This window comes from Trachypithecus francoisi, unplaced genomic scaffold (genome assembly GCF_009764315.1).
Source record: "Trachypithecus francoisi isolate TF-2019V2 unplaced genomic scaffold, Tfra_2.0 Lachesis_group20, whole genome shotgun sequence".
In the NCBI taxonomy this organism is placed as follows: Eukaryota; Metazoa; Chordata; class Mammalia; order Primates; family Cercopithecidae; genus Trachypithecus; species Trachypithecus francoisi.
The window spans coordinates 48,070,073-48,086,263 of NW_022681466.1; positions in this window are offsets into that span (position 1 = coordinate 48,070,073).

Below are 16,191 nucleotides of genomic sequence, written 5' to 3' on the forward strand. Positions count from 1 at the left end.
GAGTCAGCCAGGGAGCTCTTAAAATACATCAGTGTTTGGTTCCTACCCTCCGGAGATTCTGATTGGATTGGAGTGAGGTGGGGCTTGGGCATCACTGTATTTTAAAAGCTCCCCTACAGGCAGTCAGGTTTGAAAATAATTGCTATACTTTTAACTGTCATTTTAAAAGCGAATCTTAAACATTTAGTCCAAACCCAAGATGTCCCCAAAATTCACTCCCCCTGTGGCAGCCCCTAGCCAGTTGGATTCAGCCTTGGAAGCTGACTCATTTGGCCAAACTCTCTATTATTCTTTCCTCCTGAACTGTCCTGGAGTTTCCTGGCCACTCAGCTCTCTTACTGCCTCCAATATTTTAATCCCATTGACTCAGAGCCTGCCTCTATCCTCTTTTCCTCACCATTCCCTGAGCAGCAGGCAGAAGAGACATCCCCATGGCTATCGATTCCCAGGGAATTCACAAGGTGGCTATTTCTTTCTTAATTAAGACCTTCGTGACGAGCAGCTGGTATTGGACCAATTAATCAGCTCTCTGAAGGCACAGGGGGAAAGCAGCAACAAACAGGGTGATTCATACAATGGTTTCTCTAGTAAAAGGGCTGCAACTTGGCTAGATGTGGATGGAAGGGAGGCCTGAACAGAGCAGCACGGCTAGCCTTGCCTTGTCTTTTGCTTTTTTCTTCCCTTTTTGAGTTGGATGCGGGATGATATATTCTAAAGGCCACCTTTACCCAAGCATTATTCTCCCCGCCAGCCAATCCCCCTCACCAGCCACCATTATCTGTCATCAGAGACAAGACAACAGAAGATAATAGAAGCTTCCAATTCACGCTGCTTCTTTCTTCCATTCTCTGGGGAAATTATGTCGAACATCTTTTTCATTGACTTATTTATTATAAGTGTAGGAAATGAATTGCTTACAGGTTCGTGGTGGGGCAGTGCAGATGCTATCAGGGTTGCTGGTGCTCTGGCTGGAGGGAGAGTTCCAGGGGTCTGGTAGGGTATTAATTAAATGGACTGTCCTCCCTTTTTCCCCACAGGAAGCCCATGTGATGGTCCCAAGCTTTGTCTGGATTTAAAACAGAAGCAGTACTGGGAGTCCACTGGCTCCCTGCCTCTCCTGTCCTATAGGATCACAGCCAGAAACCACACACACACACATGCACACACACACATGCACATACACACACACATACACACATGCTCACACACACACACACACATACACAGGTCGGCCAGGCCCAGGTTCAAATCCTCCCTGCCATCTCCTACGGGGGTGTGGTAAGGACACTCACTAACCCTGACACCTTCTCACCTTGGACACATTGCTTAACCATTTCAGCATCACTTCCTTTTGGGGTTACCAAGGCATTGGGTCAAATGAGCATCTGCAATACAGTAGGGCCTCCATGAAGCTCCGCCTTCTTCCTCTTCTTCCCGCAGAAGATGTCAAAGCCAAAAGTGCCCTTGAAGATCACGTAATCCAGTCCTACCCTTTGTCCAATGGGAGTCAGAGGCCTGGATAGGGACAGTGATTTGCTCCAGGTCTCTCAGTGAGAAAGTGGCAGAACCAGGCTCCACGACCCCCTATCCAGTTCTTTCCCCTTCACCACAAAGCCTCTCTGAACCCTGATTAACAGAGGTACTTCATTTTAGGCGCATGTCCCTAAAATGAGTGTGTAAATGCAACTCTGGTAAGCCCACAGATACCAGGCATGTGTCAGAGGGTTCTCTTTAAAGGGATATTCCTGGTATTCCCTTTGTTCACGACGACCCTCTGTGTCACAGTCTGTTGTTTTTGATTCAGTTTTTCCAAGTATGATTTCCATAAAGTGGGACACACAACACCCCACTCCTGGTCGTTTTTCATTCACTGGAGCACTCTCCTCTGCCACCCTGGCTCTACCTCTCAGCCCAGAGTTGATTAGGCTTCTAGCATGGCAATTACTCCAGAGTTGGTTTCTGGTAAGTCACTTGGTTTCAGCTACTTTTGAGAGTCCAATTTGGAACATAAAGGCTTTAGCTGTTCCTTGGTCCTTGAATGGGTTTAGGGCCCTGATTCTGGCTTTCCTTGAAGACTCAGGTAAGCAGTTCTCTTTCCTTAGATCTGCCCACTGGACAGTGCACCCTACTGTCCATTACCTCCTCCCTGGCACACACATCTGTAGAAGAACAGTATCTCTCCTTTCCTCCTGCACCAGACATCCACCTGCATTCTCTATTGTTGGATCGTAGAAGGAAGTAGGCACACAGGGCACCCAGCCCTCCTGCACAGGTAGCAGGTGGGGGCTCTGACCAGTAACATCCTGAGCCAGCCCAGTATCACCCCTGAAACAGAAAATGACTAGCTGGAAAACAGAGATAATCTGTCTCAATTATGTTCAAGTTCAGCAAATTAAGGCCAAGCATGAGGAATCTGCCTGTGTTTTGATCAGGGAACAGATGCATTCGACCATGAGGAATTCTTACAAAAGCTTCCAGCATAGACATCAGATCTGACCTTTCCAGGAGACGCAGTCACAGAACTGTTTACAGTGGGTAATCTGGGGTTTTCTGGGGAGGGGAGGAAAAGTAGTGGGCAGCCCAGGTCTGGTTGACGGACTTTCCATCTCTCAGATGCTAGGCAAGCAGGGTCTCATAACCCGCCCAGAGTACCACCAAAGCCCACCCTTTTTCTGCCCTCATCAGGCCCTTACACAGCCAGGGCCAACCTGGCCCTGACAATGGACAATCCAGCACCCGTTCTCATTGAGTGCCTACTCTGTGTTGGGCACAGGTTTGAGCTAGAATGTATAAGAGAAATACGTGGAGAAAATGCCCCAAAGAAAAAGCAGAAGAGCCTGGATCTGTCAGACTCAGCTCCGGGGGACATGCTGGGAGATTGGAGGTGGACTCCTGGGTAGCCAGCAAGAACAGTCCTCTTTCCAAAGCAATAGAGGAGAAGGAGTGGCTTGATCAGAGTGAGGGAGACATGACTAGTAAGAATTAACCCCATCAAGATCATCAGGGTGAATGACGTCCCCAGCACCTGACTGCTTGGGGTTTCATCCTCTGCCGCTGTGCAAGAAGAAAGAAAAGCATCTCAGAGATCTCACTTAATGGGAATTCTAAGCCAGGATGTTGCCCCAGAAAAGGCTGGTTGGGTACCCTCCACTTTCAAATCTACTATTATTGCTGAATGTGTGCAGTCCCTGTCACATAAAACAGGGACTTGGTTCCTGTCATCTTAGGGCTCACAGTTTACTTGGGGCTGAATTCCTCACACTTTCTGGTCACCATATTGTTCTAGGTGAAGGCTCACACAATCAGAATCTTCAGAAAGAGACTAGAGATTTATATCTGTGAAGTGCAGGAAATTTTGACCTAGGACAAGAAGACACCCATGAGTGGAAAGATAACTTACAACCTAAAGCAAGACAGGACAGGCAGTAAATCCTGCAATAGCTCAGAGTCAGAAGTGACCACTGATGATTAGTGGGGTCTGGGAAAGCTTCCTGGAGGAGGTGAGACTTGAGCTGGGTTCCAAAGGATGGATAGGAGTCATAGGTCACCATCACCCACCACCCATGTTGATACCTCAATTCAAGTTTAGTAAGAAAAGCAAAGCTGCTAAGATACAGAAATAACAAGGTATCTGTTACAGAGACTTGACCTTCTGTTATTGTGGGAGGTGGTCAGTCCATCTAGGTAAGGCAGAGGTATTTGCATTTGATGCTGGATCTCCATGTCTGTAAGGCAGGAGGTAGGGAGGGGAAGATGGAGATAAAGTGAGGGATAACAACAATAAGCTGTACATATTTCCAAGGGGTGGTGGAGCAGTAGCCTCACACAAACAGCCAGCAGCTAAGTGACAAGGTATGTGAGCTACAAAGTGGCTGCTTCACTCTGCCCTCCACAACCCCCGCACGACTCTCTCGTGTCCACCCTACTCAGAAAGACCTGGCAGGGGAGAATGCTAGGAAGTGTCGCACAGTCTAGCCATGCAGGCACACGACTCTGCCAGCATGCACTCCTGTTCCATGCACATGACTGAGGCCAACTACAGGACTCAGCGAGGGGAAGGCAGCCCAAGTAGAGGGAATGTCAAGAATAAGAGCACAGAGACAGGAATGACACAGGTCTCAGTGACGGGGGAACAGAAGAGACTGGAATTCATATTGTTGGTATAATGAAGACGGCCTTTTAGGGGTCACAAGGACCTTTGGCTTTTCCTGTGCCCTGGAGAGCTGCTGGGCTCCCTAGGCGCTGTCTACACTCTCAGCTGGACTCACTTATGACTGAGTTAAATACTTCTGGGAGGAATCCCAGTGCTATAGTGTGCACCTGTAGTCTCTACTACTTGGGAGGCTGAGGCAGGAGGATCACTTGAGACCAAGAGTTCAAGGCCAGTCTGGGCAACATGATACCCTGCCTCTAAATAAACAAACAAACAAATAAAAAACACTTGGGAGGCAGGTGAGAGGATGGAGGTGGAGGGACTCAAACTGGGGACCTCATTCTTGTGAGCTGCAGCATGGCCCAACTCAGCTAAGCTGCCACACCAAGACAGCACCTCTCCACCATCCTTCTTGTTAGCCATATGCATACACCTAACAAGCTGTGACACCCCCTCCCAACCTCCTAATGAGTCTACACTTCACCCAGAACATACAGAAACAATACTGGTAAAAGATCACCTTTCTTGTTTTACATAAATTCTCATTTCCGTGATACCTGTGTGGGGAGGACTCATGATCTCATCTCCAATCAAACAGACCAAGCTCCCACTTCTAGTTCACAATTTGCTGGCTGTGAAATCTTGGGCAAGTCAGCCAATCTCTCTGAGCCTTCGTTTCCTCCTCTGTGAAATGGGAATAATAATACTTACCCTGATGATGTACTGGGAAGGCTAAAATGGAGATTGTATGTAGAGCGTCTCTATATAAGGAACCCAACAACTGTGTATCAGCACATTCTGACTAGAGGGCAAAGATTTTGGAGGCAGGGATTAGCAAGAACTGGGAAGAATCTCAGAGGCTGAGCCTGGGGATGGTGAGAGAAACTCCTGAGCATTGGCCCAGGGGCATGCCGAGTTGCTCCTGAAAGTGAAAGATATCTGCTCAAAGCTGAGAGGAGCTGGAGAAGGTTGAGGCTGACCCCTGAGTGTATGACTGACAGGGACAAGAAGGCCCAGGGGTCATCCGAAGAATTGATTTAGAGAGAGAAGGATCAGATCAATTTCCTGAGACTATTCTATGGATGAGAACTGCATGGAGACAGTGCTTACATCACAAGAGCGGGAACTCACCCTCCGTCCCAGCTGTTCTGAGACTGCAGCCCAGTGAAGGGTGAGCTTCCCCTCCCTGGAGCTACATCAACCGTGAGTAGATGACTGGTTGGCAGAGTGAGCACAGAGACAGAGCACAGAACTGGGTGTCTTCGAGATTATTTATAACAACGGGAAAGTGTCATTCTCTGAGTCAGTGTTCACATGGGAGGGGGAACCTGCCAGAAGCCAAGCCCTGTGCTAGGAGCCATGAATACATCATGCTACTTAAACCTCTAAGCAACCCTCTGCAGAAGGTTTTATGATTCTGGCCAGTCATGGTGGTTCACGCCTGTAAACCCAGCACTTTGGGAGTTCAGGTGGGTGGATCACTTGAGGCCAGGAGTTAGAGACCAGCCTGGCCAACATGGTGAAACCCCATCTCTACTACAAATACAAAACAATTAGCTGGATGTGGTGCGAGGTAACTGTAATTCCAGCTACTCGGGAGGCTGAGGCACAAGAATTGCTTAAATCCGGGAATAGGAGGTTGCAGTGAGTCCAGATGGTGTCACTGCACTCCAGCCTGGGTAACAGAGTGAGACTCCGTCTCAAAAAATACAAAAATAAAACATAAAGAAGGCTTTATGATCCTCGTTTTAGAAATCAAGAAACAAAGTTTCAGAGAGGTCGAGTACTTTCCCAAGATGACAAAGACAGTGAGTCTAGTGCTGGAATTTAACCTCAGAGCTGGGGTCCTTCATCACAGAGTGAAGAAAAAAGCGAAGGATCTTTTCCTTAAGAGAAAAGAGAAGAATCTGCAAAAAGAAGATTGAAGCCCAGCTCAGAAGATGGGTGTCCTGACACTTCTTGTCACCCACTTGCTGAGTAGATCACTTTCCCTCTCTGCGACCTGGCTTGACAGTGCGCTGATCTCTCTTGGGCTTGCAGTGGGTGGGGTAGGGGGAGCCAGGGGTTGCCCTGGCCTTTGTTCTGAGCAGCCCCAGGACTGCATGGTGCAGAGTGGGAGGCAGTTTTCAGGGATACTCCAATGCCGCACGGCTTCGGTGTCTGTGTCTGCGCTGGCAGTGGCACTCTCGTGTGTCCGTTCTTGTGGGAATTCACTGCACTGCAAATAAAAGTGACACTTGGATTTTCAAAACACTTGGATTTTCAAAGTTATAATCTGAGGCAGACAAGAATTCTTATTCCACAGATGAGAAAACTGAAAAACTCAATGAAAGAAACTGATAGTCATTAAGTCCTGTGAGGGACTCTTTACCGCATCCTCTCACTTAACACCCAAGGCAATTCTGAAAGATGGGAATTCTTGTTCCTATTACACAGATGAGGAAACAGAGGGTCAGAGAAGTTTAGTGAGTTGCTCAAAGTCAAAGAACTAGAAAGCAGCAGGATTCCAGCTGTGGTCAGAACTACTGCCAAGCCGCTGCCCCTAAAAAGACACCTCAGGGCCCCCTACGGGTGAGCCTCAGCCCACAGCAGGAGCCTGTGGGCCTTCAGGTCACTCCTGCAGGGTAAGACTTGGTTTCTCAGAGGAGTCCTAATGCTCTGCAAATGTAAGCTTTCAGGAACGGGGGAAATAATTCATTTACCCTTTAATATTCGATATCATATTAGCAGGAGCTAGAATGGGGAGCAGGTAGAACTAGAGGTTTGGGGGGCTGGCAGGGAGCCCAAGAGGGGGTCCTGAGCAGAGGGCACAAGGCCACCTGGCAGGGACAGCAATGACAGGAAGGAGTTGGGGGACTGGGAGAGAGGTGCCATGGGTCAGCATTTTGCCATCCCTGACCCTTCCTGAAAGGATGGTCCTCTATGCAGCCCCGGAACCCACCCAGCCAGCTGGCTTCGCTCAGCCATCCCACAGGCCAGGCGGCGGCTGCCCAGCAGAGGGCCCCCTAGCCCTGGCTGAACCACACTGCCCGCAGTTGCCAGAGAGCCTCCCTGCCCGCAGTTGCCAGAGGGCCTCCCTGCCTGCCCAGGTGCCAGGTGATGGGAGAAGGGGCCTGCCTGCCATACACACCCAGAGGAACAGCCTGGGCCCCCTCTTGTCAGGTGTCTTCAGAGACTCCACATCAGGGCTCTGAGGAACAGGGATGAGGTTTTACAACATGCAGCCTTTGATGGTAGATGATGACCCTGGGGCAAGAATGCTGGGCTTCAGTCCTAGCAGTGCCATCACTAGGAGTGCCATCACATGTGACTTGAGCAATTCCTTCCCCTCCCAGAACTCAAATCCACCCGCACTGTGGACTAGAAGATTCTCAGCAGTACCTCCAGCTCTGCCAGTCAGATCTGACGTCTTCCTTGCCCATCTCTGCCAGCCTCTTAGCAGGCTCTCACGGGACCCCTGCTGGGCTGTGGACCCTGCTGTGCGTACCCACTGGGAGAGGCTGACTCTTTGGTCGTGTGGCTACTTCTGTCTCCAGGATGCTGGGGGCCTTGGCCACATCAGAACTGGACCATCCCTGCCCTGCAATCACCATGGCTACTGTACCTCCTGTGTCCCCGCGTGCCACCCTCAGAGTGAATAACTGTCAGCAAGGCTGGCCCCGAGTTAATGGCTCATTATCCAGGGGCCTTCTTTACCTCCCACCTCCCCATGCAGAGCCAAAGAATTCATTCAATTCCAGCTAATTTGTATCCTTCAAAAGATATCCCTTGGCCTACTGCAGTGTTGAGCCCCTGCTTACCCAGGCCCAGGGGCCTTTATTTGCTACTTCTCCCCAAGAGGCAAAGTGCTGTGTGGACCCAGCCCAGTCTGAGTCCCAAGTCCCGAGACCCAATCGTCATGAGACTGCGTTGAGGTTATTGAACCCCGTCTGTAGAATTCCTGCCTGCCTGGTAGCATCAGGCCCACAGTGAGCATGGTAAGTGTCAGCTGCCTTTATGAAATAATAATAATTATTATTATTCCGATTCCTGGCTGCCATAAGCCAGCAATGCTAACATCAGCACCTTCTTTTTGAAGTTTCTGCTTTTCCAAAGTAGTCCAACATGATTCCAGCACCCACGCACCCAGACAGGTAAGGCAAGCATCCTTTAGCCTGCTGGTTCCACAGGCTTAACCCCAGGGCCTGAATGTCAATTTCCAAAATACCCTCTGTCATTTCCCCCTGGGGAAGAGGCAGATTCCCAGAAACAGAACCCCCTGCTATCTCAGAGCTCCAAACCGGAACACAGGTGAGGCCCAGGGATACATTTGTTGTGAAGCAAATAAAGTTGTAAGCTTCAGGGCTGCTCACTTGCTCCTACACCCTTCACAGCCCTGAGAGGGTCCCTGTCCGTGGATGAGGGGATCAGCCGGACTGTGGACTCACTGCCGCCCTCTCGTGGTCTCTCTCCAAATTGTCCCTCCTAGGGCTCCTCGTGTGCTGAACACAGCTGGGCCCCAAATTAATATGACTGTACTGGACCGGGTGATTAATAATCCCCAGTGGCCATTCACCAAACTATCCTTCCAGCTCCTCGTGTGCTGGACATAGTTAGGCATGCTAATTAAGACAACCTCCCAGTTAACCACTGGACCAGGTATCCCTCTGAGTAAATGCTAGAGCATGGTGTAGCTGTGACTCAAACACTGGCCAACGAGAGTATGTTCTGCAGGTGCAGACGCGAGAATGAACTTGCAAGTGATTTTCATGCTTCCCCACTGACCCTGTCTTTCTATCCCATATCCTCGTTTATTTCTTTCTGCTTGGACAGTGTTTCTTCAAGTGGAACAGCTATACTTCTAATCACAGCAGGATTATTACCCTGTGACTACAATGCATGTATTAATGACCCTTCCCCAAACCTAACAGACAAAGAGGCCCCTGGGGAAAGGCCATAATAAGCCAGAATTCTCGTTGCAAAGATACCTTCCGCTCATAATCAGCTCTTGGGTGGTAGGAATAGCAAGGAATGGCAATAATTAACACATGAATGTTTAACAGCATTTGTTTCTCTGATTCCCGGGCTGTGCTGAACAGTCATAAAAATTGTTTTCTCTCCGAACCATAAAAATGTTCTGAAATCACCTGGTGGGTTCACAGATGTGCTGATTAACTGTGGCCTGGAATGTCACAATGACCACGACCCAGGCTTCGCTCTTGGGCAGTTGAAGTTCCTGGCTAACTCTCGGTGACAACAACCTGAGTGGGTGGCCTGAAGTGAGGTCAAGTTTGACAGACGGTCTAGCAGTGCCTGGGCACAGAGATTATTCCCACTCTCCTTAAAGAGACCTTCCTTAAAGAGGCCTCCTCCTCCCTAAGGAAAGTGCTAAATCCAGGCCTTTCCAAGCCCGATGGTGGTGATTAAGCTGCCTACCTGCTCAAAATGCAGCAGTTTTTCCATGACAGTGAGCCGAGACCTACTTGTGCACTGATTAACATTGAGACTCCTGGACTCTACCCAGAGAGTCTGATCCCATGAACCTGGAAAGTGGCATAGAAATCCATATTTGAATAAAGCATCCCAGATGGTTCAGGTGCATGTGTTTGCAGAGCCTATGTAGAGAAATAAGGGGGTCACAGCTCAGCAAATGTCAGAGCTCAAAAGCAGCTCCACAAGCCCAAGAGGCCAACTGTGTTTAAGGGGGTACTCAGTGGAAAAAGAGGAAAGGAGAACGGTAACAAGCTGGGTGGCCTCCAGCATTCCTCCCTCACTTCCATCAGAGCCACTCTGCTTGTATTTGTATAGCAGAAGGGCCAAGAGCAAGGCCCTATGGTCTCCCTCCATGAGTTCAGGTTACTTACAAGCTGTGTGACCTTGGGTAAGCTACTTCACCTCTCTGTGCTGTGGCTGCCTCCTCTGTAAAATGGGATGATGATTAAAAAGAGTAGTTATCTCACAGGGCCACTGTGGGGATTAAATCAGTGAACATGTCCAAAGCATTTAAGAACAGCTTTAGGAACACACTAAGCATTTATTCTTGCATATTAGCTTTCATAATATTATCTCTTATACATAGTAATGAAGCAGTAACATTGTATTCACTTTATTTGTTGTAAGGTGTAATTTGGAAAATGGAGGTGCCATTGTTTTTTAAAAGCCTCATAAGTAGTGTATCAGTCCAACCAACTCATTTTATGGATGAGTAAACTGAGGCCCCAGGGAGAGAACAACTGGTGGAGGTCACATGGCAAATGGAAGCAGGAAAGGAACCCACCCAGATCTGATGGAGCTTAGTGTTCATGGCGCCCCAGCCCACTGCACCTGCTGCCTCCCTCAGGAAGTCATCTCCAGATGATGGCAAGGTTGGCCTTGCCTCCTACCACATCATGGAGGGGCTGGGACTCCACCCCATGGGACTCACATGGGCAGCATTTCTCAGTCTCTCCTTCACCCGCACTTCCATTGGCTTCAAGCGCCATGGCTATTAAAAATAAGCTCATGTCCTAGAGGTGTTTATTTCTATAGTTTACTCTTAGGTTTCAATTTGCAAATTTCTACAGAGTTCAGGCGTTATTAAGGAGCTCAGGACTGATAGCCAAGAGGACATTTTCTATTAGCCCTTCTCCAAAAATATCAAAAAGAGACCAGGATGGCACTCACCTCTTGCACTGCTCCCGCACATCACAGGAGCAAATAGATATTTGTGTTCAAGAGGATGATGATCAGCGGCTGGGACTGGGACCGGGACCGGGTGCCCTTTCTGGACTTCCAGGCCAGCTCCCAGCATGTGGCCTGCAGTAGTCACACTCCAATACATGGTTCTTTCTCCTTGTGTAGTCCCCATCCACGTTGCAGAAGACTTGGTCTAGGTGACCTGTGAAGGAAGTGACTATTATGTAGTTTTAAAGATCGTGGCCTCTGGCTTGGGTGCTCTCTCACTTGTGTGCATTGACCTTCAGAGTAGATTCTCCAACGCCAGTTAAGTCTTCAAATACTGCAACCCCCAGCTGGCATCTTGACTGCAACCTCAAAAGAGACCTTCGCTAGAATCACTCCACTAAGCTGCCCCCAATTCCTGACCTATAGAAACTGTTTGTTACAAGTTGCTAAAGTGTGGGGTAATTTAATACACAGCAAAAGGCCGGATGCCATGGCTCACGCCTGTAATCCCAGCACTTTGGGAGGCGGAGGTGGTCAGGAGTTTGAGACCAGCCCAGCCAACATGGCTAAACCCTGTCTCTACTAAAAGTACCAAAATTAGCCAGGCATAGTGGTGTGCGCCTGTAATCCCAGCTACTCAGGAGGCTGAGGCAGGAGAATCACTTGAACCTGGGAGACAGAGGTTGCAGTGAGCTGAGATCGCACCACTGCACTCCAGCCTGGGCAACAGAGTGAGACTCTGTCTCAAAATAATAATAATAACAATAATATGCAGCAAAAGGTATGACTAAGATAGAGGTTGTGAGGGTTTGAGAACCATGTCCCAAAGCAAAGACACAATGTCTAGAAGAAAAGAGAGGCTTCGTTAACTACCAGGGAGCTGAAAAGAAGGGATAAGATGTCCTCAGACCCATGTGGCACCAATACATTCTGATGTGTGAGGGTTTTGACAAAGGAGCCAAAGATAAGAATCTGGATCCTACCCTAGGGCAGTCCATTGTCTATTGAAAGAGACAGACAGTAAACAGGAAATCAAACCCAGTGTGGTAAGAACACAACACCTAACCCAGGCATGGGAGGGAGGAGGGTGATCAGGCAAAGTGACCCAGAGACGGGGACTCCTGATCCATTTACATGCACTCAGTACTAAGCCAGGCACCTCTAAGGAGAGGAAATAGATAAAACCAAATCCCTAATGCCAGGGAGCTGACATCAGTTGTTCCCAACACCAGTTGCATACTAGACTTACCTGGAAATGTTAATAGCACTAATAAAAGTAGAAAGCTGAAACTGGATCCTTTCCTTACCCCTTATATGAAAATTAATTCAAGATGGATTAGAGACTTAAATGTTAGACCTAATACCATAAAAACCCTAGAAGAAAATCTAGGTAGTACCATTCAGGACATAGGCATGGGCAAGGACTTCATGTCTAAAACACCAAAAGCAACGGCAGCAAAAGCAAAAATTGACACATGGGATCTAATTAAACTAAAGAGCTTTTGCACAGCTAAAGAAACTACCATCACAGTGAACAGGCAACCTACAGAATGGGAAAAAATTTTTGCAACCTACTCATCTGACAAAGGGCTAATATCCAGAATCTACAAAGAACTCAAACAAATATACAAGAAAAAAACAAACAACCCCATCAAAAAGTGGGCAAAGGATATGAACAGACATTTCTCAAAAGAAGACATCCATACAGCCAACAGACACATGAAAAAATGCTCATCATCACTGGCCATCAGAGAAATGCAAATCAAAACCACAATGAGATACCATCTCACACCAGTTAGAATGGCAATCATTAAGAAGTCAGGAAACAACAGGTGTTGGAGAGGATGTGGAGAAATAGGAACACTTTTACACTGTTGGTGGGATTGTAAACTAGTTCAACCATTATGGAAAACAGTATGGCGATTCCTCAAGGATCTAGAACTAGATGTACCATATGACCCAGCCATCCCACTACTGGGTATATACCCAAAGGATTATAAATTACTCTACTACAAAGACACATGCACACGTTTGTTTATTGCGGCACTATTCACAATAGCAAAGACTTGGAATCAACCCAAATGTCCATCTGTGACAGACTGGATTAAGAAAATGTGGCACATATACACCATGGAATACTATGCAGCCATAAAAAAGGATGAGTTTGCGTCCTTTGTAGGGACATGGATGCAGCTGGAAACCATCATTCTTAGCAAACTATCACAAGAAGAGAAAACCAAACACCGCATGTTCTCACTCATAGGTGGGAACTGAACAATGAGATCACTTGGACTCGGGAAGGGGAACATCACACACTGGGGCCTATCATGGGGAGGGGGGAGGAGGGAGGGATTGCATTGGGGAGTTATACATGATATAAACGTCATGCACATGTACCCTAGAACTTAAAGTATAATAATAAAAAAAAAAAAAAGTCCCAATGTCCAGGGTCCACTCCAGACCAATGAAATCAAAGCCCCTGCCTGAATATTGGCATTTTCAAAAGTCTTTCTAGGAGATTCTAATGTGTAGTTAGGTTGAGTGCCATGACTCTAACTGAAGGAGCAACAAGAGCATCACCACCCCTCCTCCATACACACACACACTCTCACACACTCACACACACTCTCACACACTCACACACACTCACACACACTCTCACACACTCAAACACACACACACACACTCATACACAGACACACACACACTCATACGCTGTGATTAATAACTTTGGTAATTTCCACGTGAGTGATGCAAACTGCAAGTTCTGAGTGTGTGTGAAGAAGGAAGACACCATGGGAGTTGTGGTGGCCTCGGGAGTATCTTTCAGCATAGCTCTGCAGTTCTGGGCTCCACCCAGCTGGACACTGTGCTCTGTGTTCTTGTTTTGTTTTGTTTTGGAGACCGAATCTTGCTCTGTCACCCAGGCTGGAGTGCAGTGGCACTATCTTGGTTCACTGCAGCCTCAACCTCTCCATCTCAAGCTACTCTCCAACTCAGGTTACCCTCCTACTTCAGCCACCCCCCACCCCAAGTAGCTGAGACTACAGGCGCACACCACCACACCCAGCTAATTTTCATATTTTTTTTTTTTAGAGACAGGGTTTTGCCATGTTGCCCAGGCTGGTCTCAAACTCTGAGGTCAAGCAATCCATCCACCTCAGCCTCCCAAAGTGCTAGGATTACAGGCATGAGTCACTGTGCCTGGCCTCTGCATTCTTCAGAACAGGGCGGAGGTTAGGACAGGAGTAGCAAGCGAAGTCGGAGAGTGGGCATCTGGGACTGCTGAAGCCTCAGAATTGGTCCTAGGAGTCACAGGCAGGAGTAAGTTTGCAGCTAAGGATCCAGTAGCCCCAGCCATGGGGAAAGGAAGCAGAAGCTGTGGGTCAGACAAGGCCTGGAAGAGGATGAGTGTCCTTAAAAATAAATAGAAGGGAGGAGAGAGGCACTCACAGGCACTGGACACTCTGCTAACACTGCACATTCCGTGTCTTGAGTTATTCCTACTAGAACACGTGGGTATTCTTATCTCCATTTTACAGAGGAGAAAGCAGGGCTGAAAGAGGGTCAACCCATGGGCCTGAAATACCCATAGGCCATGGAGTGAGGTTAGTGCCAGAGCTGTGCTGAATAAACCAGGCTGTGAATGCCCATGGCTGCCTCAGGGTCTACTCCTGAGGCCCACCTGAGCACCCCAGAGGAAGATCCAGAGCCAGCCAAAGCTGGTTGGGAGAGGCTAGGCAGGGCTGGGGTGTATGGGTATGTCCTGGGAATCTAAAGGGGTTTGGGACAGAATGTGCTCTCCTCCTCCAACCCCTCCCAACCCCAGAGCTTCAGGAACAGCAACGGAGCAATTCCTCTGCCCTGTCTACTTCCCTCCTTGCCCCATCCACCAAGTGCCAGCTAGGCAGCTATAATTCATGATGGATCCATTCATTCCTTTACTCCTTTATTCACTAAATACTCACTGGCACCTATGACAGGCTGGGCACACATCCATTGGCATAGTAGAAAAGAAAGCATGACTTCTCAGACTGTGGTGCTGAGGGCTGGCACAGAGGTTGGCAGGAGGTGAGAAAGAACATCTGGGAGAAAGGACTGAGGTCTTGCTCCTGGAGGATAACACGGGATGACTCCTTAAGGCCCAACAGCTTCTCTATGGCCACACAGCCAAGGGGCTGAGAAAGTCAGTGATTTAGGAAGTGAGCAAAGCCATAAATCAGGGAAGAGGGTGGAGTAGCCCAAGAGGTAGGGGACAGGCAAGGCCGCCTTTCCAAGACCACATGGCCTTTTTAAACTTTAGAATCCTGGTTCCTGGCAGCATGGCCATAAAACTCTTTAAATGATCTATTGTAATGGTATGGGATCCCATTCCAGAAAAAGATCCGTAATTCTTGGTCACTGGGGAAATGCCCTAGAAAGATCAATAAGGGCACGACAGAAGTCCAAACGGGTGACTCTGAAATGCTCGGCATGTAGGAGTCCATTTGTCTTGTTGGTCTTCTGTCCAAAAACAATGCTTTCCTTCTACAATCCCCTCCCCTTTGGCCTGCTCCTGATTCTTCCCACATTCCCCCAAATTTCTCAATTTTACCAGTTAGGAAGGCAAGGACCGCGATGAGGTTGAGGGAGTTGTGGAAGAGAGGATGGGGAGATGGAGGAAGGAGAGAATCAACAAGGCAGGGCCACGAATGTGTGCTTCTCAGTGGTGCTTTTCATTTCAGTTCATCGGGGCCTTACTGTGTCATGCACAGCTAAGTCCCTTGAAATTCAGGGCCTCAGTTCTCTCATCTGAAAATGCTGAGTGAGGAGTGGCAGGTGGGTGAGATTAGGCTAGAGTATGCAGCATGAAGGCAAAGGTTCGAAGCCAGAGAAATCTCTTTGCGTCCAGTTCCCAGCTGTGTACCAGAGAAAACTGCCTACAGCTGGGACTCATCTTCCATCCCTGCCAAATGGGAGTGATGTCTACCCACGAGGTACACAAGATTCCGTGTGTCAAGCCCCTAGCAGTGTCTCTGGCACAGCTGGTGCCCGTATTCGTTGATCCCATTATGTAAGGGCAGTGTTGGTTCCCTCCCTACACCTATGATGGTGTCTAAGGTCACCCCTGAACTGGGGTTAGAAGGAACACAGGTCTGTGCCTAAGGGAAGGCAGCCTCCAAAAAGCCTTGAGCAGATGTGGCTTCCAGCTACAGATGGGAGTGAGCCTTCTGGGAAAGTGCCACCTTTGAACCTGGGCAAAGACAGGAGCCAAGTGTAGGGAACAGAGCAGGAAGCAGTCTCTTTGGTCACAGCCTTAGTGGCAGGCAAGAAAAGAGACACTAAACTGAGGATGTCATGGGGTTCTGTTCCCCAACTTCTTCTCACCTCTTACTGCCCCAAATCCGTAAAGATAG